Source organism: Sturnira hondurensis, unplaced genomic scaffold (genome assembly GCF_014824575.4).
Source record: "Sturnira hondurensis isolate 20B ecotype Veracruz unplaced genomic scaffold, ASM1482457v3 Scaffold0006713, whole genome shotgun sequence".
Taxonomy (NCBI): Eukaryota; Metazoa; Chordata; class Mammalia; order Chiroptera; family Phyllostomidae; genus Sturnira; species Sturnira hondurensis.
Window position 1 is genome coordinate 2,739,194 of NW_028079344.1, and position 25,538 is coordinate 2,764,731.

Consider the following 25,538-nt stretch of genomic DNA (forward strand, 5'->3'; position numbering starts at 1 on the left):
ATTTGTTTTGAAAGCTTCATTTCCGGGGTGATGGTTAGGAGGTAGGGCCTTTGGGAAGTGATTGGGTTGTGAGTGTAGATCCCTTATTAATGGGATCAGTGTTCTTATGAAAGAAGCCCCAAAGAGATCTCTAGGTACAGCAAAAAAATCAATGTCTAGGAAGTGGGCCCTCACCAATGAATCTGCTAACACCATGTACTTGGACTTCCAGCATCCAGAGCTATGATGAATAATGTTCATTGTTTATAAGATACCTAGTCTGTGATATTTTTTAATTGTACCCTGAATAGATTAAGGCAATGTTTGTTTTCCTCAGGAGAAATGCCACAGTTCATCAACCCTGATGAGTTTTCTCATATTCTTAAGCCGATCTGCCTCAGCCGGGTCCCAGCTGTGCCATAAATCACCAGGTCAACTTAGGATATCTCACCTCTCAGTTTCAGCCCTCCATCTATAAATCAGGAGTAATTAACAGTGACTCTTCCAGGAGGCTATAAAGCTTAACTGAATTAACAAAGCCAAATTACTTACAGTAATGATTAGCACATAGTAAGCGGTCAAGAAATATTAATTATTATTTGTACAATGCAGATGTTAGTAAGCTAATTTTCAAAAGCCAGAGAGAATCCGTGATGTGTTGGAATGTAAGATCATAGCCAGATGATGGGAATTCTGGACTTGCTCTGTCTTGAATAATAGGAATATCTCCTCTACTTATATCCCAGATTTATTTTTAATCTATAAAGAAATAATAAATGGGAAGATTGTATAATATCTGTCGTGCTAAGCAGCTCTATGTGTTAGGATTTGGTTTTGCTACAAATAAGAGAAATTCGGACTGTAGCAACTTAGAGAAAAGGAAAATTTCTTTCTTTCTCACCGAGGAGAAGTTTTGCAGGTGAGCAGTCCCGAGACTGGTGCAGGAGCTCCAGGGCACCAGGAACCGGAGACGGCAGCTTCAGCATCCTGGTGCCGCCGTGTGCAGGGAATGGCCCTTGCCTTTGTGGGTCAGGATGTGTGAACGCCCCACATGACATGCCTACTTACATTTTATTGTTGCGAAGAAAAATTGAACTAATAGTCTTGTAGTTACATGGCAGTATGCCCAGCTAAAAATCAGGACCCATTAATAAAAGAAGAGACATAATTGAATTGCAGGCAACTGGCAGTCTCTGCCACAGCAGGTTTGTTGTGCCAATACCTTACACACGTGTGATTTTCCTCAGGAGAGTTTGCATTCTGTGTCTTTCTTTCTCCTCCTCCTCTTCTGCTTCCTTCTCCTTCATCATTAACATTTTTAATGTCATAGAGTAATAAATTAGTTGGTCAGTGTTAGGATGATAGCTCAGGGTACAAACTGTATTTTTTAAAGATTTATTTATTTATTTATTTTTAGGGGAGAAGGGAAGGACAGAGACATCAGTGTGCAGTTGCCTCACTCATACCCCTTCTCGGGACCTGACCTGGCCTGTGACCCAGGCATGTGCCCTGACTGGGAATTGAACAAGCGACACTTTGGTTCACAGACCCACACTCAGTCCACTGAGCTATACATACCAGCTAGGGCTAATCAGTATTTTTCAAATCTTTTCCTCCTCAGAAAGAAGTGAGCTCTTTTAGGATCAAAATCACTATTTTAATTTTGTTAGAATTATCTCTTTAAAAAACAAATCTAATGGCAGCAGCTAAAAGCCCCAAATTTCAGCTGATCACAGAAAAGCTCTCGCTGTTGGTCTCTGCAGGGACCCGGGGAATGGGGTAAATCAGAGCGAATCCTCATTGTTCCTGTCTGTGCAACTCAGGGGCATTGTCTTTAAGGGATCCAAGACAGCACACATTGCACCCAGAGTTTGCATGCTTACTCTTTTTGTACGCTTCCTAAAAAGAGGGGGGAAAGCCAAAGAAAAATCACATCATGTATCAATAACCAAAAAAGAAGGCCCTGGCTGGTGTAGCTCAGTGGATTGAGCACAGTCCTGCGAACCAGACGATCGCGGTTCGATTCCCAGTCAGGGCACATGCCTGGGTTGCAGGCCAGTTTCTGGCAGGGGCCAGTTCCCTGCAGGGGATGCACGAGAAGCAACCATACATTGATGTTTCTTTCCTCTCTCCTTCCCTTCCCCTCTAAAAAGATAAATAAATAAAATATTTTTAAAAAATAACCCAAAAAGAAAAATCAAAAGAAAGATTTCCCATCAAATGGAGGTGCCAGCACAACCATAGGAGCAGGCTGGTTGCCACCAACCTGTGCACTCAAGACTGACTGAGACAGCAAGTTTTATATTAGGTGCTATTTTACCACAATTGGAAATTTTAATTTTTCATTAGAATACAAGAATTCTAATGGAGGGAATTGCTTTGTGTGCACTTCATCAAGCCGTATTCCTCTCTGGATCCAGATGCAACGTCGCCGTGTAACTGTTTTGCATGTGTGTGCATAGTCACTCTCTGACTTCTGAACACACTGCTGGCAGCTGCATCGCACCATGTAACAAATAACCAAAAATATGCTGTATACAGAAGATGGGCATTCATCTTCTTGGATAATTCAAAGGATTCAAATTGGATAATTCAAAGGATTCCAAGTGACATCAAACTAAACTTCATTTGATGTGTTAATGAGACAGGCAGGTAAGCCAAACTCTAAAAGGCTTACTGTCTTCAAAGTGCCAGTGCTCTGCCTCGTTAGAGACGGCCAGTTTTCCTTAGTCAGAGTCCTAAGGTCTTCCAGTCGGCCAGTCTTCATTCCAATGAAAGCACTGTGGGAAAGCATGTCATTGAGGATGTATGCATGTAGTGTCGCTGGTCACTTCCTAACTTCACACTTGAATAGGTAGAATCTCATATACGTTCTTTACTCCCTGGACAAATTCCATGGATAAATAATTTCTTCTCATTAGAAGTTAGTTTCTGTTAATTGTACCAATAAATGAACTAAAATAGGGAAGAGATGGAAGTAAAAGTATTGTTTTATCATTGAACTAAAGCATAATCACCCCAGGATGGAATGGATGCATATTATAAAGGTTATGTCCATGGAAGTGTTAATGATACTATCAAAGTGTGCAATCTAAAAAAATCATTGCCCGAAAAACAAGACAGGCTTCACACTTGTGACATGTTGATGATAAAGTAAGAACAACTTTATCCCAATGAAGTTTTTGACAACGTTTAAATTCTTGGAATTTTACAAAAAATCTATTTTTGAGGTTTGAAAACTTGTTGAATCATAGCTGGACTCAAAATGCCTTAAGGAATAGTAAACAATGTATCATATTTTGCTTGAGATTTTTATTCTTAGAAGAAGGTTCTATGGACAGCAGCCTTAAATAATGACAATTATGAATGCCCATGACATTGCTCGACTTAGTGTGTCTGCTGAAAGAGTTCTTTACTCTTCTTATTTTATAAAATATTCAGAGATGTATTTGTTTATTTTACTTTGTTTTAGGAACATTTTTAAAGTGACAAAATAAAATTTAATGAAGAGTATTCTAATGTTCTAAATATGGTAAAAAATACCTATGTAAGCTTTCTATTGAAATTTAACTGGAAAACCTAATAGGTATATATAATAAAATAATCTTTTACTTTTCTGTGTACACACATTGTTAGACTTTTTCCTCGGGTGACACAATAACCCTTTAAATGTCTTCTGTGATGGTGACTGTGGAGGGCCTAAAAGGCCTCCTTCTAAGATGAGATGTTTGGATGTTGCTATTTACTCAGGGAGAGCCTTTTTTATCCCCAACCAGCGATATACAATATAAAATCACTCTCAGGTAATACTCAACCAGGATTTCTTTAAAGTTTTTTTAAAAATTGTTATTGTAGTACAATTGTCCCAATTTTCCCCTCTTTGATTTTAATTCATCTTTTTTTTAAAGATTTTTATTTATTTATCTTTAGAGGGGAAGGGAAGGAGAGAGGGATAGAAACATCAATGTATGGTTGCCTCTCGTGAGTCCCCTGCTGGGAACTGGCCTGCAACCCAGGCATGTGCCCTGACTGGGAATTGAACCGCGATCGTGTGGTTCACAGGCCTGCGCTCAACCACTGAGCTACACCAGCCAGGGCTGATTTTAACTCATCTTTAAGTCACTATTTCTGTGCTGATTTGGGAGATAATTCTGAAAAGAGAATTATATCCAAGAATCACATTATCTACACTTGTTTCCATTATGATGGGACCCTTAACCAACACCACTTCTAAACTAGTTGTAAAATAGCCAAAACAACCATTCCTGGTTCCTGGGGTTGGTATCAGGATTACATGCGGTAACCCTTGGCGCACATTCCTGGCATGAGATAAATCTTACTGGCTCTTGGTAGTGTCACTAGAGGCAGCGCAGCACCAGTCCTTCTTCCCAGAACAACAACATGTTTGCATAAAGTGCACAGATGCATGTTTTAAACTATAGTGATGAGCCAGCAAGAGTGAAGGAATCCTGGGCTAGCCAGTAAACGAAAGTGGGACCCAGAAGGGTAAGCAGAGCAAGGAATTCGACTTTTGTGTTGAGGGCATGTGTGCTTTGGTTTTATTTGTTCGTTTGTATTTGTTTTTGTGGAGGCTTATGCATACAGAAGTCAAAGACCAAGCCCTCTCTGAGGGGATAGATGGAGCAGTGTAAGAATAAACTCCCTGTCCACAGCCACCATGGGGTACAACAGATGACAAGGAAATTTTTCTTGGTTCTGACCCCAGGTCCCCACCTGGTGGTCAGCTAAGGAAAGGACCAGAGACCTTACAGGGCACCTCTCAAAATGAAGCAGGGGCTCAGGAAGCCAGAGGCGGGCTTATGCAGCAGCAAGGTGGGGACAGAGTTCTGCAAAAGGACACTGTTGAACACTGCCAAAGAAAACTAGTGGCATTATCTATGTATGGGACAAATACGTCTGCTGCAGATGCTTACATAAGACCAACCCCAAAGGAGAAAGCAGGTTTTCCCACTTCTCACCACCACCCAGCACTGAGAGTTCAGAGTCGGGGATTGAAATGACTCCAGTCATTTCAGTCATTCAGTCTTCTTCACTGAAACGAAGAAGAGTGCATTTTTCTTTGGCATACCCAACTTTATTACTGTAAAGTTTGAACTTACTGAACTAATAATTATTTAGCACCCTGGACCAAAAAATATGGGCTAGCTCATTATATGATGTCTGTCCAGAAGGTATGCACCCATGTGATATGAAAAATAGAGAAATTTATTTAAAGAGTCACAAGATGTAAGAAACATTGTGCATAGGACAATGATGTCTCAGTCCCCTTCAAAGTAGGCACCTCACACAGTTCTCCTAGTCACCATCAGCCACCCCATCATATTTTCCTGACTCTCATTGGCAGTCTGAAATCTCTTTCTTTTCAAAGGTGATCTTAGTTTTGGGAAAAGCCAAAAGTCACAGGGTACCAAGTCTGAGCTGTAGAAGGGCTAAGTCACCAGGATGATTGGCTGTTTCACCAAAAACTCTACATGAGATGTGATATATGAGCAGGCACATTGTTGTGATGAAGCTGCCAATTACCAGTTGCCCATAGCTGAGGCCTTCTGAATCATCTGAATGGTTTCCTCAGAGGAATGTTCAAGCTGAATACAAAATTTGATGTAGATTCATTGCGCTACTTGTTTAGTCATTTTGAATGTGATGGCCACACAACACACACGCTCACTCAAAAGAGTCTACTGTCCCCACCAACTATTACAGGGAAGTCATCATTGTTCACCCAGGTGCATTTCAATCCACTCTCCTTGGCTGCCAGCTTACATGGATGTCACACAAATCATGCTTGTTATATTAACAGTGGCTGGACTTTTTTCTGGATAGACCTCATATATTACCTCATTTAATCCTCACTAGACCTATATAAAGTTATACACTCTCATTATCTTCATTTTATAGATGAAGACATTGAAGCTTAGAGATTTAATAATTTGTGCATGGTTACACAGCTGGGAATTTAAACATCTGGAATTTACACCTACGCAGGCTCATGTTCTTAACCACCAAAATTTTGTTTTCAATTGTAGGCTTCTTCAGGGAATCTGTATTAAGATAAAAAATAGACAAACAAATGAACCTCTGGCCTAAATCTGGCAGCTTAAGGGGTTAAATCTTCAATATGAAAGTGAGCCAGAGATATATATTCCCTTTCCTCCCCCAGCACCCAGTAAGGAAATTGGCCTATCTCAATTCTTGGTAGTTACTGGGAAGAAAAAAATCTTTCCACACCATCTCATATATTATAGCCATAAATTGCCTCACACATTTTTAGCCTGAATTCATACTATTGGGTAGGATCAATAAATCTCAAATGAGGAACTTTAATTCGAGTGACTCAGAACTGGGAAGGAACCCAGACAGACAGCAGCTAAATATGAACCTTCCAGAAGAGTTCACCTTCAACCCAGTCTCCAAAGAACTTCAAGACACACAGAGATCTGAAAAACATGAGCTCTATCTATTATCTACCATCAGTCTATCTGTCATCTATCAATCATTCATCTATCTAAAAACAATGACATTGAGGAAGAATCATAGAAATCAACACAATCACATCTGAAAGATTTCAGATATTAATGAATAGATATAGAACATCAAGTGTGTATTTAATATGATAAGATATTAAACAAAGGTTTAAGAATGAACCTGGAAAACATTATGCTAAGTGAAATAAGCCAGTCAGAGAAAGACAAATACCATATGGTTTCATTGATATGTGGAATCTAATGAACAAAATGAACTAAGAAGGAAAATGGAGACAGACTCATAGATGAAAAGTAGGATGACAGCCATGGGTGGGGGAGGAGGTTAGGAGGCGGAAGGGTTGAGGAAAAAGGGCTCATGGGCATGGAAAACAGTGGGTGCTTGCTGAGGGGAGGAGGATATAAGGCAATGGATGGTAAGCAAAAATACAATAAAATTTTCAAAAAGAAAATAACATAGAAGACCTGTATTTCAATCCCCTCCCACACACACACACAAAAGAAAAGTAATTAAATAGCCCCAGAAATGTAAAATACAGCATAGGGAATATAGTCAATAATATTGTGGTAACTAGGTAGGGTACCAGGTGGATACTGGAATTACTGGGGAGACACTTTTGTAAAGTATACGATTGTTTAACCACTATGCTGTACACCTGAAACTAATGCAAAATAATATTAAATGTAAACTGTAATTGAAAAAGAAAATAAAATGGATAAAAAATAAAAAAGAGAGAAAATGTGTGAGGGGTACATCACTCTTTCTATATCTATTTGTATATATCTCAAAACATGTAAGTCCATGATGATACTTTAGATTCCAATCCAACACCCCAGGTTCTCTTGAACCTTCTCCCCACTTCTCTTCTTTGTAACACTTTTTTCCAACAGTGAGAGACCTGGCTCTCATAATTTGTATTCTTTTACCAGGTGTTTATTTTCTCAATTCTAGTACACCTAAAATAGCTTTAGAATCTCTAATTTAAACCCCAGTAAATAACAAATTTACTACCTCAAGTACAAGATTTGTGTGCAATTCATTAGTATACAGCCATTATACTTTTTTCTAAAGTAATTAAGTTAGCTTTCCACTCCCTCTCTTTCAGTACAGTTGTCATTAACTTGTATTATTGTTAGGCTCAATTGTTGGTTTGCATTTCATTTGAGTTCTCCCAGAGCCTGATAGATCTTAACTGTTAATTTATTGAGGGGCTATGTGAAATGTTTCCATGAACACCTTTTGTTAAAACACAAACAAGACAAAATTGACATTTATCACCATTCAATTCAACATTGCACTAGATATTTAAGCTGATATAATAAAGCCAGAAAAAGAAAGTTTATAAGGATTTTAAAATAAGAAAAATGTTCATTGCTTTTAAATAATAGTTAAAATTGAGCTACATGGAGAGCTCAATAGACTCTATAGATTTTTACAATTAATACAAGTTTAATAAATTTATTGGCCAAAAAATATATAAAAACCAGTGGTATGTCTAGACAAATGTTAACTAGATTTATTATAATGATAATTTTACAATACATACAAATACTGAATCATTATGTCGCGCACCTAAAGCTAATATAATGTATATAATTTACATCTCAATTTAAAAAATGGTATATCTATAATTTAGTGACACATATAAAATATAATGAAATGCCATTTACAAACTATTAAAATAAAAACGATATAAAAATATACCTAGCAAAGATGTGAAAGAACTTTATGAAAACTATGTAAAACATTATTGAGAGATGTAAAAGCAGACCAAAATAAGTAGAAGTATATTTCATGTTAATAAATTGGTATACTTAATAATATAAGTATATCAGTGCCCTCTGATATGATGTACAGATTCAACATATTCCAGTCAAATCCTAACAGGGTTGTTTTTTTTTTTGAGTGGGGTCCTTTGAGGAACTTAATGAAATGATTCTAAAGTAGAGAATAAACAACATTATAAAACACTCCTGAAAAAGAAGAATAAAATGGAAGATTTGCCCTCCTAAATATCAGGCTAATATAAATCTAAAACAATTAAGACAGCGGTATTTGCACAATGCAAATCATCAAAAGGAACAAAATATGAAGCTCAGGAACATATCCACATGTGTATAAAAACCTGAGTTGTAGTAGAGCTGGCTTTGCAAATCAATATGAAAAGAATGGACTTTTTAATAAATGAAGGAGTGTCAAATGATTATCCATATGGAAACAATGAAAATTGAATCTTATTTTTCATCAGAAAAAAATGACTCTAGGTAGATTAAAAACTTAAATGTGAAAGGCAAAACTATAAATTCATGGAAGTCAAAAGGAGTCTCCTTTTATAATCCCAGGAAGAGTTTCAAAAATAGGCAAAATGTGGTAAATTTTAAAGGGAAATATTGATACATTTGATGACATTAAAACAAAGAACTTCCCTTTATCACAAGACATCAAAAGAAAGTAAAAAGATAAGGCAAAGGAGAAGAGGGGCAAAGGGAAAAAGTAACTGTGATATAACCAACAACAAGGGGTTAGTATGATGGTCATATAAAGGACTCCTAAACCTGCTCCCTGAAAACAAATAACCATCTAGTAAAATGAACCCAAAATATGAATAAGCTGTTCATAAAAGAGGAAATGCTGATCAACCACATTAGCAGTGAGAGAAATAAAGGTGAAAACAATGAGATGCCATTTCACAGCCACCTGATGTCACAAATTTAAAAATGTGATAATGTTCAAGTGTTGGGCAGGATGCAGAACAGCTAGAACCCTTACACCCTGCTTACGGGACCTTGGCTTGACACTGCCAATCTGGAACACAATCTGTTCTTTAAGTAAAAATGTGCATACCCACTGGCCAGGCCAGGCCTAGGTATACACCCTTGATAACTTTTGTACATGTACATCAAGGGATGTGTACAAGGAAATGGATAGCAAAAAACCCCACAGTAATCTAAATTATAGACAATAACAGAATGTATGAGTACACATAGGTGGTGGTCTAGTCATTCAAGCACCTATCGTAAAGCAGTGAAAATGAATGAGTTCAGCTACAGGCATACAGACATACCACATGCACGTGGATTTGCTCTCATCTACACGAAGTGCAATAACCTGTAAAATTATGTCACAGATTTATTTAGAGGTGATACACATGAAAAAACTAAGAAGATAAAGCAATGATCAACACAAAGTTCATGTGAGTGGTTACCTCTGAAGGGGAAGAGTAGTAGATGAGACTAAAGGAGTTTCTGAATTAAATTTTTTTTCTTAAACTGGGTGCTAGATGTGTGTTTGTTGTACCAGTAGTATTCTGTATATCTCACACATATAATCACACAGAATAATTTATGTCTATTGAGATTTAATAAAATATTACAATATTAAAAAATCAAATCACAGAGTATTACCTGGAGTATAACACCCTTTAAATGAACACACACAGACCAAACTCCATACATCTGTGAGTACATTGTTGCAGAAGCAGGTCTGGAAGACTGTCTGAAAACTGAGAATGGGGCCTCACTTCTTTTTCTAAATTCTTTTAAAAATATTTTATTGTTTATGCTATTTTAGTTGTCCCAATTTTCCCCCTTTGTTCCACTTTATCCAATCCAACCCCCATTTCCACAGTCAATCCCCACACCATTATCCATGTTCATGGGTCATACATATATGTTCTTTGACTAATCACTTCACCTTCTTTCAACCAGTCTCCTCCTTCTGCTCTTATAGTTTAGTTTTCAGGCTGTTTCATGTTTCCATGCTTCTGGTTCTATTTTGCTCATTAGTTTATTTTGTTCATCCGTCATATGGTATTTGTTTTTCTTTGACTGGCTTATTTCACTTAGCATAATAGACTCCAGTTCTATCCAAGTTGTCACAAAAGGTAAGAATTCTTTCTTCACTGCTAAGTGCCTATCAGTAAATAAGTGGATCAAAAAACTGTGGTACATTTACATGATGTAAATACAGCAGAAAGAAAGAAGGAGCTTCTACCCTTTGCAACAGCATGGATGGATCTGAAGAGCATTATTCTAAGTGAAATAAGTCAGGCTGTAAAAGACAAATACCATATGATCTCACCTATAAGTGGAACCTAATCAACAAAACAAACAAGCAAGCAGAATATAGTCAGAGGCATGGAAATAAAGAACTAACTGACAGTGACCAGAGGGGAAGTGAGAGGGGATAATGAGGGCAAAAGGGGAAAGGATTGTCAAGGAAAATGTATAAAGCACCCATGGACAAAGCCGAAGGGAGGTGGGAGGTAGGGATGGCTGTGGTGGGGGGAGTGGTGGAGGGAAAATGGAGACAACTGTACTTGAACAACAAATTTTAAAAAAGAAAAGTGATCCAAAGTAATTTGCCATGAAATTTTACATATAAGGACTTATTTTATTAAAAGTTATAAAAATCTATCCAAAATTATTCAGAACAGGGTCTTACTTCTAAAAAGAAAGGCTGCTGTTGTGGTTAGGGGTCAAACTAAATTTGCATATATTTTGATTTTGGATTTTTTACAATGTGGGGGCAACTTTGCCCACAAGTCCCCCCATCCACCACGGATGAAAGTAATACTACCAAGACATGATCTGCTTGGGGAGGAGAGGTGGCCAATTTCTCAGAGGAAAAAGGCCAGGAGCCCCCTTTTCCAGGGGCTTTTATTGGACTGTAATACACAGGAATACAGGTGGTAAGGATCAAACAGTAGATAACATTTCAAAGAAATCTGTGTGCTTAGTCTGAGTCAGTGTCTGTCAGGTAAGGGGGTTGCAGAAACTTTGGGAGACATACTCATTTCCTGCTCAGACCCTTAATACATGAATGAAAGCACTCTTAGCAAAGCAGGCTTCACAGGACTTTTAGGCACTCTTTCTTATGCCTTATCACCCTGGATTCCACTCTAGCTAGGCAAGGAGCTGCACCGCCTCTCTCATCACATGTTTTCAGGCTTAAGTGGATTAGAGCCAGGAAATGCTTCTCCCAGAGGACATGGGGACTCAGGCTATGTCAGAATAGCCAGGGGGAGAGGGTCCATCACTCCCTCTTTTTTGTAGCCCCCCAAGTCCTTCCATGATGGCCTCCCAAGTGATCATGTCTGGCCTAGGTTGCCCCTCTCTTTGAGGAGTCTTATCTGTCATGGACTATCTGACCATGCATTGGGGGCAGGGGGAGGAAGCAGAGGCAGCGTTTGCTGCCAGAGACAAGCTTTGTCTCTTTGTGGCTTGCATTCTGGAGGTTGCTCAGTCATCCTTAGCCATGGTGGGTAGTTACAACTGCTGAAACCAGGCAGAACAGTTGCCAACACTACAATACAAATATTTTTATATACTGTATAATTAAAATAGATGTTAGAAATTTGAAGAGAATAAATTTGAAGAGAATTTGAAAGAAAGGAAGGTAAAAAGGAAAGGAAGAAGAAAGGAAGGGAAGGGAGGGAAGGAAAAAGGGAGGCAGGAAAAAGGGAAGAAAGAAGAGTAAGGGAGAGGAAGAGAAAGAGAGGGGAGGAAGACAAGCAAAATCAAAACCCCTACTATGGCAAATGTCCCCATTTTCCCCACTTTACCCCGCTCCCCAAAGCACCCTGTTCCCCTTCCCTCTGGCCCTCACACGCTGTGGTCTGTGTCCATGTGTTCACAATAGTGTCAACAATAAAAGTAAAGGAAATATAACATTAGATATGAGAGAAAGAGAGAACTTCTGTTAGCCCTCCTGATAGAACTCAAACTTGCTGAGTTATCTGAGGTGAATGTACATGTAGTTTGTAGTGAATTTCTTTATTCAAAGCCCTGTTTAGCATAAAAAAAAAACCCAGTCTAGAAAAAAAATGCAGGTCTGTGTGTGTTCACAAGACAGGGCTAGTAGAGGAGAAACTGAAGCTGAAGCTGCTCCCCACTGTGGGCAGGCCTGGGGACCACAGAGTTGCCTTCAAGTCACAGCTCTGCTGCAGAGACTCCCTGAGGAAGGAAGCTTCAGTCGCCACTTGGGGTGGGCACAGGGTTTGAATACTCAGATGCAGGTGAGCCAGCTGGTCCCAGAAAAGGGAAAATATCTGGTGTCTAGGTTCTCAGTGGAGCCACTGTTTTTTGCTTTCAAGATGTTTCTTCAAAAAAGTATCCTGCCCTGGCTGGTGTAGCTCAGTGGATTGAGCACGAGCCCGTGAAGCAAAGGGTTGCCGGTTCAATTCCCAGTCAGGGTACATGCCTGGGTTGCAGGCCAGTTCCCAGCAGGGGACTCATGAGAGGCAGCCATACATTGATGTTTCTCTCTGACTCTTTCTCCTTCCCTTCTCCTCTCTCAAAAAATAAAAATACATAAATAAAATATTTTTTAAAAGCATGCTAATAAACTCTTTTGGCAAAAAAGAAAAGAGTGAAAACTTCCCCTTCTATTTTTAATTATTCATAATAATATATTTATAATAATTAGTATGAATAACTAGTTCCCCAGAACACTGAGCTCTTTAAACAATGAATCCTACTTTTTGATTCTTTTTCTATGGCAAGATTTCACTTCTTGCTGGACAGTAGATTCTGTCTCTTTGAGATTCTTCTCCTTGTTTGGTAAATGTTTTCCTCCAAGACAGTAATCAAATTCACAATGAAACAATTCTTAAAGGTACTTAAAATGCAATAAAAGTACAACTTTGGTTTCAAGGTAGGATAGACATTAATAATAGCAGAAAGCAAATCTGTAACCCAAAGACTGTCACAAAGAGAATAGTTTTAAAGGGTTGAGAAATGCATTGACCTTTCTCAAGCCTATTTGTAAATGCAATAGCATTTATAGCGCACAGATTTGTAATTACAAATCATCTACCCTAGGAGCCACGTTCCATTTGGCTGACTTCAAGACAGTGATTGGGAGAACAGCAAAAAGTCATCTCTGTCTCATTCTTTGGAACACTCAGTCACATCTGTTGTGCAATTATAACAACTAATACATTACTGCATGGGTTCTATTTTTAAGTTTTCATAAGTCAAATTGTGTGTGCTTTGTAAATTACGTAATGTATGGTAGACATTTTAAGAATGAAAGCGGGGGGCAGGATGGGAGGGGTAAAAAAAGAAGGATGGAAATTTAAAAAAGGAAAGCAATGATTCCAATTAAATTTAAAGCTGAAGTCTAGACTTTAAAATCTTTAATAATTTTTGCTTGGTGATGCATCACTGTTACACAACACACATACACTTTCTGCCTCTCACTGGTCTCTAACTTGGATTTCTTATTAGAGTCAGAATAATTCAGTTGTGAAAATCTGTCTTAACATTATTCACTATTGCACCTTGCTTGAGCTCTTCCCTTCACTCACTCACTCATTCATTCATTGATTCATTCATTCATTCGCTGAACGTTTATTGAGCACCTGTACGTGCCAGATACTGTGCAAGGCAGCAGGTATATCATGGAGAAGAGCGCTGTTCTCATGGAGCAGCCCATTGTCTAGAATGCTTCTGTCCTTCCTCTTTCACTTCCTTGTTATTCTCATGCCCAATTTTCCAAGACCTTATTAAATACCTCTCCTGACCTATGTTCCAACATCCACTCCCATCTCCCAGCCAGCCCACACCACAGCCCACACGATGCCCAACCCCAAATGTTTCAGAGCAGTGCTGAGATGCTGTTGCCTGGGAAGTTCTGTGGCGGAACACAAACAAGGGATATATGTTTAGTTCTAATCCCAGGTTAGAAGTGAAGCTTCCTCTAAGGATTTAAAGACATTCCCCATGACCACAGCTGTCAGCGAACATAGCCATTAGGATGGCCGACAGCACACCCCACAGATGGAAGAGAGCAGTGGTTGATAGTTCTTGACACACACTCAGGGGAGCGACAGAGCTGCAGTATTCAATATGCAGCTATTTCTGAATTAAAAAGCAAGAATTGAAAACCGTCTGTGGTCAAACCTGAGTGTCCTGAAGTAAGATGTGGTCATCCCAGTGTCTGGGCATCACATAAAAGGATGCAAATTGAGGATTAGCAGCCTGGAGAAGGGCTTCCACCAGTTCTAGTGACAGTGGCCTGGAGACAGACACCGGCATCATCCTTTTTAAGTCACTGTGCATAAAGGGCATGTGGTTCTTATTACAGAATACAGGTTTATTCATTCCAGACAACCTCTTTTCCATTCGCAGTGAGTCCCAAATTTAAAGAACATTTCTGGAACACCTGAACTGGGTGGACCCTATAACAATTAAGAATCAAAGTTCTGATACCCAGCAAATCTTCCACATTTTCCCACCTATCCAATCAATCAATAATAAGCAAGGGTTCCATATCTGAGTTCTGTGGTCACTTTTAAGAGACTTTTTCACATGAAGTTTTTGTTGCAGTTATTTGTGTATTTAGTGTATTTCTTTGAAAACATGCCAAACCCCACGTAGGCAGGACTACTTCAACTTCCCATCTTCTGCAGAGCTCATTAATGGTGGTGTTTATGATGATGGTGGTGGGGACAGTGGTGAAGATGATGGTGGTGGTGGTGGTGTTAATAGTGATAGTGATGGTGATGATGGCAGTGGTGGTGATGATGATATGGTGGTGGTGTTGGTGATGGTGGTGGTGGTAATGATGGTGGTGGTCGTGGTGGTGATGATGATGGCAGTGGTGGTGATGGTGGTGGTGTTGGTGATTATATGGTGGTGGTGATGATGTGGTGGTGGTGGTGGTGGTGGTAGTGGTGGTGGTGGTGATGGTGATGATGATGGTGATAGTGATGGTGATGATGGTGTTAGTGATGGTGATGATGGTGTTAGTGATGGTGATGATGGTGGTGGTGGTGATGGTGATAGTGGTGGTGATGATGGTGTTAGTGATGGTGATGATGGTGGTGGTGGTGGTGATGGTGATAGTGGTGGTGATGATGGTGATAGTGGTGGTGATGATGGTGGTGGTGGTGATGGTGATAGTGAGGTGATGGTGTTAGTGATGGTGATGATGGTGGTGGTGGTGATGGTGATAGTGGTGGTGATGATGGTGTTAGTGATGGTGATGATGATGGTGGTGGTGGTGATGGTGATGGTGATGATGATGGTGGTGGTGGTGATGGTGATGGTGATGAAAGCCAAAATATATAGTGCTCACTATTTACCAGGCATTGTTCTAAGCACTTTACATTTATTAACTCATTTAATCCTCATGACAACCTTTTGAGAGGGATACTATAATTATCCCTATTTTATATAAGTAAGCTAAAGCACGAAGAGGTTAAATACAGTTATTCAGCTCCTGGTAAGTTTTTGGTTAATATTAGCTAAATTTTACCTTTTTGAAATAGGCTGAGTGATATGAGCCTTTATCTGATTTTGACATATGTAAAAATATATTCTTACATTAATGTTCACTGGTTTTCAAAATTTAAACTGTTTTCTTGAGTGTATATCTGAAGGCTAGCACATGATGATTTCAAAATAAGATGAAATAAAACTTTTATGCCACATATTGAAATATTTCTAATGTTTTAGTACCTTTAAATGTTTTGGTTTATCATAATTAATGATGAAACTTCACTTTTGCTTTTCCATATTCTAAGCACATTCCATCTTGTGTTAGATGGTAATTACATTTTAACAAAAACACTTAGCCTTTTTTCCCCCCATAATCTTTTCTTTTGCTTATCTTTTATCCCAGGGGCTGAGATTGGTAAGTCACTGTTCTTAAAATTGTCTGCTTCTGTCACTTCCCAGTGTACAGCCCATGAAATGGGCCCCACATCACCAGTGAGAGTGAAAGCCTGTTTGAATGCTTCAGCAGATCTGGGGGTGTCAGGTCAGTGGCTGCTGTAGATTGACTTGTCTTTGGGAGGTGAACGTGCAATGTGCTGCAGGGTCATATATGCATCTGAGGAAGTGTTGAGCTGGGCGTGTTGGGTATGTACACACGTGTGTGTCAGTCTGCACCACTGTGTTTTCTCTGGTGCATAAAATTCCTACAGGACAAGGCAACTTCAGCAGATTTTCATTAAGTTTTGCAATTCCTTTGAGCTGCAGTCACACAGAGCTGCTAAGAAATGCGTTTTCACTGTCCCTTGCATAAAAATGTAGAAATAGCATATCAGCTGCCTTTTTATGCAGCTTGGGGATGATTCAACAGTTCAAAATGTCCATATTTCCAACTGGCCTGCGGGAAGTCTGACTATGATCCAGACTCGGGAGACGAGTAACACGACACAGAACAAATTCGGAAGCTCACTGTTTATCTTTTCTCCGTTTTGGATCTCGTGTGTGTACTTTTTTCTAAGCTGTCTAGAATCAAGTTGATGATTTCCTTGCCTTTAAGGATATTCTGTAGGCACGATGCTTGCTGGCAAACCACCCCAGAGAGCAGGGGCACATTGAGAGGGGCCAGGGCTGGGCAGAGCCAGCCTGAGGGGCTTGGTAACCCAGTGCCCTATGCCATGGCTGGAGGTGAGCCTTGAGCTTTGAGCCGGGAGATGTCCTACAATCCCAGGTGTAGAAAAGAATAAATCAGGCTCCATTTTTAGAGGTTAAAATATAAAGTAAATGTCATAATAAGATCATTTAAAACAACCCTCTCCCTTTACCCTAATTTCATTTCTAGCATCCATAGGTGAAGATGGAATGGTGGGAATGGGGGAACTTTTATTGGCTCCAAACAAGCAAAGATCATCTTTTGGTAGATACAGTATCTTATGTGGCCCAAATACACAGCAAACAGGTTTCCTAAATCAGAAGGTGTGACCATATAGTGATGGGGTGGAATTTCAAAAACTGAAACTATATGGGAAAATCTAAGTAGTAGCATTTTTTGGTTTTGGTTCTCTTAGAAGCAGAACCTGAGACAAGGATTTGAACAGAAATAATTACTTGATAGGTAACACCAGCAGGGGCATGGATCAATGAGACAAGGACAGGGAGTCCATAAAGTTCTCAAGTCCCTAAGGGGCAGCATAAAGCGTGCCTTGGAGTCAACCCAGCTGAGGGCCAGTGAGAGTGGTTATCCACCAGCTGCTGAGCATCCCTGGTTGAGTACCATTTCAGGAGTTTATCTTCCCAGTACTTTTGCCTTGCCCTGTTGGAAGAGCTAAGAGCCCAAGTGTGTCCCTGCAGTTAGAAAGAAAAAAAAATTCCTCAGGCACTGTCACAGGTGTTTGTAGTAAGCAATTTTGCTGAGTAGAGGTGAGGGGCAGGGGGCTGACCATGGAGTTTCAGGAAGGCAAGTCATTGACCAAGTGAGAAACTGTGCTTCATGAGGCTTTTCTTTTTTCCTCGCTTGCCTCCTCATGCCTTGTTTTTACTACATAAACAGCACTGTGGCTGTGCCTGTCGTTTAGATCAAACCAAGCTGTTGAATGAATGAATGAATGACAAGTTTATTTTTATGTAAGCTGAGGTGACTTAACTTTGTGTCCTTGGTTTTTCCCTTTTTTTCTATGTCAACTCAGGGGCAGTACTGTGACATATGACCTAACTTCTACCATGATGAGTATTTGGAAGCTCTTGGGGCCTCTGAATGAGCAGTGCCTTTTTGTTCTGCAACAGTTGGGCGTGTGCAGGCAGGCAGCGGGACCTTCCCTTCTCAGGGTCTTGGAAAACCTGGTGCAACAGTGGAATCTATCTCTCTTTGGCAGATCAGCATTTTGACAGATTAGCATTTCTCGTACCCAAGTTCAGGGTATGTTATGCTCAGGTGTTTATGGGAAGAGACCTGCAGCATGCAGAACAGCTCTTTGGTGATGACGCTCGGATCTCATACAAACACTTACTGGGAACCTGCTGTGTGCTGAGCAGTGTTCCACGTGCTCGCACGTTGGTTGGAGTGTCTGACCTATGCGGGTACACTGGAACTTCTCTTAGCGGGAGGAAGCATCATCCTCAAGGCTCCTTGATGCGAGCTGGTGGTTTGCAGGGGGTTATAGAGACACTGAATTCAACAGGGTCTAAAGATGGTAGTCCCAAGATAAAATTTGTTTGTTTAGCGCAGACATTTTTAAAAAATTGAATGACTTTGGGCAGGGCATGGTGGCTCTACTTTGCCATGGTTCCCACCTCCATGGTGGGCAGCCCAGCACTTCACTTATGGAGGGTTCCGGTCTGGCCTTGAGACAGCTTGAGTTTGCAGCCTTTGAATGACAGCTTCCCATAGCGTTATGTCCACAGCAATCCATAGAAGGATGGACAGTGTTTGAGCCAGCTCTCCCTCACGACGAACACTTCTGTCTGTGCTGAAATTAAAGACGAGGGAGACTTAGAGGATGAGTGGTAAAGGGCAAGATACTGACGAGGGGAACCCTCTGTCACAGCTTCCCAGCTTGAGGACCAACCTATACACACTGTGGTCCAGGGTTTCACATTTTTCTAAAGTCTTATAACTCCTGTTCTTCTTCCTCTCATCATGTCCATCACCCCCAGATGCACCTCTCAACCTCTTCTTCCTGCAATTCTCCTTTTTCTTGGTCCTGAAATTTAACACCCGGTCTTTATTTTGCTCCTCACCAAGCAGCAGATTGCCAGTCATAAGCAAGTGAGCACTGGGGCATTATTTTCTTTAATGGAGCCAGTAGAATGGGGAAGAAGCCAGGTCTTGCCCTTTGGCATTGGAGGCTCAGGAATGAGAGACCTAAGGGAGTGTACACCTCGGGGAGGGAGGATGGGAGCAGAGCTGCCTTTCTTATCTAGGGAAGACATACGGCTTACCTTCAGGTTAGGACATCCACATCTCTTAATGCAAGTATAACTGGTTGTGAAGGTGAGACGAGAGGCAGCTGATAAGTGGTGGCAGCAACGGGCGGCAGACAGCCACTCACCCACCTGTGGGGAGCTGAAGACACTTCCTCAGACAGCTAGCATACTCCAGACTTCCAGCAGCTTGGCTCCCACGACCCTGTGTAAATGGTCACCTGAAGTGAGGTGGACCCAAGGGCTACTGGTAATCCTTCCAAGGTAACACCTGCTTTTATTTTCTTTATACTCACAAGACATCCAGAAGTAACACTATGCTCTATGACATTCTCCCAGAAGTTGACACAAAATCATGGAATGGGTGAAGGTTGTGAACAGGATTGGGGACGCTGAGTTGGTGGTAGGTACCTCAGTGACCCCACATGTGCAGAAACTGAAGGACAGCCTTGAAAAACAGCCAAGGGCTGATAAACCAGCATTAAATGCATGGCTGTTTCAGAGAACATCTCCCTGATTTCCCTGTTTGCTTTCCAAAGAGTAACTATAACCAATATTACTTCCTTGAAGATACATAGTTGCTTTTAGACATTATCATTACCTTTTTATTTTCATTGAGGTATTATTAACATAATATTAGATTAAGTTGTACAACACAATAAGCCAATATTTGTATGCATTGCGAAATGATCACTGCAATAAATCCAGTTATCATTGGTTCATGGTAATATTATTTCCCTTGTGATGAGAACTTCTGAGGTCCTTTCTCCTAGCTACATTCAAATATACAATACAGTGTTATTAATTATATCACCATGCTGTACATTTTATACGCATGACTTACTCATTTTATAACTGGAACTATTATATCTTTTGACCCATTTCACCCATTTGTTGCTAACTTTGTGTCTCTGGGGACCAGGGGTGGAGTGGGAGGGGTGGTGGGAAAGGAAGGGAGCCAGGGAGTTTACTAGTCCACTCTCTCGTTTCCATCAATCCTTGTTGACATGAATTTCAAAGAAATGTACATTTTAGCAACAATAGATTCCCCTCACCAAAAGAATCCCCTCTTTCACTAGGGAAAAGATGCCTGATGAATTTCTCTGCCAGTCTCAGCTGCCTCCAAAACAGACCGAGGAAGCAGGCAGTTACTCATCCTTCAAAAGTCCCTAGTCAAACATGACCCTTTCTTCCCTAAGTCTGCTATGCTACCTAAAATAACCATTATTGTTTCCATACATGTATGCAAATGAAAAAGAAACAAATTATTAGAGACGACACCAGCTACGTAAAGGATGAGGTATGCATCTTTCATGTACATATATCCCAATCGTAGTTGGTATTATTTACAAAATAAATCTTTTTTTCCTGCTGTATAGATACTCAGCAACAACATGTTAATTGTTATTTTCTTTGCTCTTCCCACAGGAGGACAGTTCAGTCCTGTCTTTCTTGAATTCTGCCCTGAAACTCCCCCTTAGGCCTTTGCTTTGAAGGACTGGATTCCCGTGGAGGGAGAGGACCTGGAGGCTGTGAGGGGGGCTGTGGCTTTTCACCTCCGAAGGCTGTTGGATCAAGACACGGAGAAAAATCTAAATGTGAAAAGCTGGGAGGTTTGGGCCTCACCCCCAGGCCACCCAGTGGGGAGATGCTGCCATGGAAGTCTGTGGTGGCCAGGTGCTGGGGCCAGCCTGTTCCTCGGGTATATGGTCAGCATCACCAGATCCTGCTTTGATGAACTACGTGGGACTGGATGAGTGGCTCTTCAACACAGACCGGATTGGTGGGTAATTATCACTACCCTGGACCACCTGAATTCCCTGTCCAGGCACCAGAGGAGTGGCAAGGGAGGCACAAAAACAAGGACTGTTGTCCTTCCATCACTGTGGCAAACAGAGGCTCACAGCTAGCCATGATTTAATGTAGAAAAGTACCTTGCTCCTCGAGAATTGTGGATCAATATATGTGTAGATTTTTTTTCAAAATGGAGCTATACATTGCTTTTTTACCTAATGCTATATCAGGATTATTATTCCATAATGTTAAATATTATTTAATAGCATCATTTTTATGACTACATAGTATATTACTGGTGAACTATCTTTTGAAAGAAAAATTTGATTATGTTATTTAAGAAGTGTGGGTGGAAAAGAGACTTCTCTGGCCTGCGGCAGCTTGCTGTGCAGCAACGTGGGGAATGTGTTTGAAGGACGGCACTTGGTGCTGTATTGGAGCCCTGGTCCACCTATGCCCAAAGCTCAAGGGTTTTTTCCACCACATCAGAGACTTAAATTTTTTTTTTACCACATCAACACTAAAAAAAAAAAACCCACAATTATATAACTACCTAGTTTATTCATTCGCCCATTTGTGCCTTCACAATCATTAACATTTGTCAAGGCCTACAATATGCCAAGCACTATTCAAGATGTGAACAAAAGAAAGAAAAATTCCTTCCACCACGAAGATTATATTCAGGTGGGCAAGACTCATGAGCAAAACAAAACCTGAAAGTAAATCGACAGGGTGTTTAGATAGTAACAAATGCTCAGGGAAGGGGAGTATAAAGCATGTGTCTGTGTGTAAAGTTTAGATGGGGTGTCCAGGGAAGGCATCACTGAGTCGGTAGACTGGGTCAGGGCGTGGAGGAGCAAACTGGTACCTCTGTGGTGGAGGGTATTCCAGGCAGAGGGACAGCAAGTGCAAAGCTCCTGGAAGAGGAGCCTGGTGGGTTTAGGGAGCAGGGAGAAGGCCAGTGTGAGCACAGAGGGTAAAGCAGAATGAGGGGAGTGAGCAATCAAGTCAGGCCAGGGGCGGGGGAGGAGGGTGACGGTGTAGGACCTGGTTGGCTACTATAAAAGAATTGACTTTAACATTGTATAACGTGAAAGGTCTAGAGAGGATTTTAAGGAAATGACATAACTGTTATGCTAAGAATAGACAGTAGCAGAGGGAAAATTGGGCTATTGGATGACAGCAGAAGCAAAGAGATCAGTTAGGAAGCAGAACAATAATACTACAGGGGAAAGAGGGGACTGAGACCAGAGTAACAGCAGTGGAGGTCAAGGGAAGAGAGTGGACCACCACTTCCAGAGCCACTGGTCAGCTAAGCAAGGTGAGGGCTGAGAAATTACCAATGAATCTGGGACTCTGGCCATCTTTGGTGACTGTGACTATAGTAATTCTGGGGAGTGAGGGCTCAGAATACTGAGGGAAGGGCAGACTGGAAGATAGACTAGAAGGAGAGAAATGAGAAATGATAGATACCACTTTCAGGAAATTTACTTTAAAGGGGAGAAAATTGGAGTAACCAGGGTGGTTAGTGGGGACAGGAGAGGTTTCATTTTAAAATGAAATAATTGCATGTTTGTGATAATGGGAAGCTTGGCTGGAGAGAGAGAAAAACTGATGATGCAGGAGATTTTATATTAAGAAAAAGGCTTTCCCCATACATATCCACCCTTGTGATGTGCCATGTGGTCCATTCTGCTGCTTCCCACGCCTTCCGAGTTCGTTCTGTTCTATTCTGGTCTATGCCGGTCACGCCACATATAACGGGTGTCACAACTCAAAGTTTAACTTTTTACAAAAGCACTGAAGTCCAGCAGGCTGCCTAATTTACACTCCCTTCATCTTTTTTGTGACAATAGGAACCATGGAGAAGACTTGCTCAGAAAAGTCAGGCTAAGACACTTTACAGAAACTTGAGCAACTCAGGAACACTTTGTTTTAAAGGCTAACGGTGTTTACACCCGAAACTCCGTAGCCTGTGCTCCGCAGCAGAATGTTTTCAGCCCACAGAAGCGCTAACACCCCCTCCACTGAGTCCATTCATCCAAAGTCAGCTGCATAGACAGGCTCAGGCTGATCTAAAAGAAAATAAGAATTGATGAAATATTCATCTTTCTGGTGCTATTGTTTGTGTCGTCCAGCCTTGATGTTTGCTTTCATCCTCCTAATATGAATCTTTGACATTTCACACACGAAAGTGACATTTAAAAATGAGCAGTTGGCCGAAGCTTCTTTTCTAGGAGTGTGAGATTTTCTTAATTTCATGTGTAAGAATGTTAGTTATTCCTAGAGGTAAAACAATAAAGACTAATGGATACATGGGACTATTAAGTAATGGGTATGTTAAAAATTAAAAGCATTTTTAGAATATATCTTGCACATACACACACACCCCAACCAAATTATTTATAATTGGAGCCTGGCACAAACATTGGAGGCACTCAATAAATATTCACTAAATGAATAAATGAAGGAATGATTGGATGAAGAAACAAATGTATGAATGAATCAATGAAGCCAACCTAACTTACAAAGGTGTGAGGTTTGACTGAACTTTTTCAGCTTTGGTTTTCTTCCTTTTCTTCCCCTGTATTTATTAGAGAAAAAAAATGAACCATTCTCAAATAGGGGTATGAGGTGAATATATATTATAAAAATTAGCATGAACTTTAAAAAAATAACGTGTTTTTAGAATGATAATACCGCTTTGCTCCCTTTCTGCTTTGCTCCAAACCATCAGGTAACCTTGTCTTGTGATAAGAACACTGCACATGAATTCTTATCTTAGCAAATAAATAAAACATTCTTATTTAAATGGAGCTGAATTTGGAAATGCAAAAATGTTACATTGAGTGAGCTAGGTTTTTCAAATTTGCATCAGCGCTGTCATTCTTGTTCTCATTCCTCCTCATGTTGAAACATCAAGATGGTATTGCTTCAGAACAGAAAATGAAGTACAAAAATAAGCACAAAATCAGTCTTACTTCCTATGCAAAGATGCTAAATAAGGGCTGATAAGAGGTGCGGAGTGAACTTGCTTCTGATCTTTCAGAAGGTTTGGATTGATGCCACTGGACCATCATTGGTTGAGCGCCTGGAGTTAATTTTCCAAGGAGTGATGCATTTACAGTGGCCTGACTTGCCGTATTTCACTAGGGACAAAAAACAAGCATTTATGACATGGCCAGCTGGGATAAATCCCATTTATAGATATGAATCAAGTAACACAAAAAGACCAAAGTAGGGGTGGACTGCACTAAATCAGCTTCAGGAGCAGCAACCTATCCTTAGCTAAACTAATTTAGGAGACGCTAATCTAATTACTCCTAAACTTAAGGCGTTAGAGCTGGGGTGAGAGTCAAGCCTTGCACATTAGAACTCAAGTATAGGAAGCAGAAAACAGGAGAGATACTGGCTGGGGACAGCCATTCTCTGACTCCAGTGGGCTTAAGTGACAACTTCCATTACCGAGAGTTGGATAGTAAGTAATGACACATGCGGTCATAAAGCTGCCGTGACTTTGATGCCAGTCTTTGAACCTATGACCTCCTGGTGCACAGCACAACACTCCAACCAACAGAACCACCTGGCCAAAGCTGAGCATCTTGTAGTTTGTCTGGCAACCGTAGGTACAAAATCCTGCTCCAGACCACAGCATTCTGCATTTACCCATGCACTAACTCCTCAGATGTGGAATTATTGATTACACCTATCATTGTAAGAAATGAGCTTCAAAGATATTAATATTGATTATAGACTGCATGCATTTTTAGACAGGGAGAGAGAAAAACAATTCAGAGATAGGCCATTTAAACATTAGTTTTGTTTAAATATTAGGAAGATGATCTGTTTACTCATACTATTTAAATATTCTCAGGCTGTGGTAGAAGTCCAGGCTGTGGATTTCTAGACTGTGAGCCTCATGGGTGGGTGCTACAGGCTATGAGAATAGACCATTATAATTAATCTATTCTAATTTAGCAACCTGTTTAAAATCTCCCATTGGGAATTAAGGTCTGACCATCAGGGTAAATAATTGTACAGGACTGCAGGAAAACCTATTGTAACCATTGTCATCCCTGGCCTTGGATGTCATTTTCTCTAAAATGCATTATTGGCATTTGTGGTGATTTGCTCCTGAAGGATGACTTTAACCCTGGCAGAGAAAGCCCCTGGAAAGAAGTATGAACTAATTTCATCTGCTGAGGGGCTCATTTAACAAATTAGCTGTCTCCCCCTCACCCCTAAGGGCTTTTACAGAGAGAAGTAAGAAAAATGGGACAATCACTATTACTGGAAAGAAAAAAATACATAAAATGAGACAAGAGTATTTTCTCACTAATTTGCATGTTACATCAGGAGGAAGGAGCAATAAACCCTTCTCACTGATTTTAGAAATTGCCTTGAAAATGATCGCGGGCGCTGTCAAGACACTGCACAGGTATGGGTCAGCAAGTGGGTACAAATTGGTAAGGCAATTAGACACACTGTGCGGCTGTTGAAGGCTCTAAAGGAAAAGATAATTTCAATGTAACCAGTCCACAAAACTGATACTGGTTGCATCAGATCTATATATCTGTTTCAAAAGCTTTATAAATTCCAGAGACAATTTCAAGAGTACATGTCTAC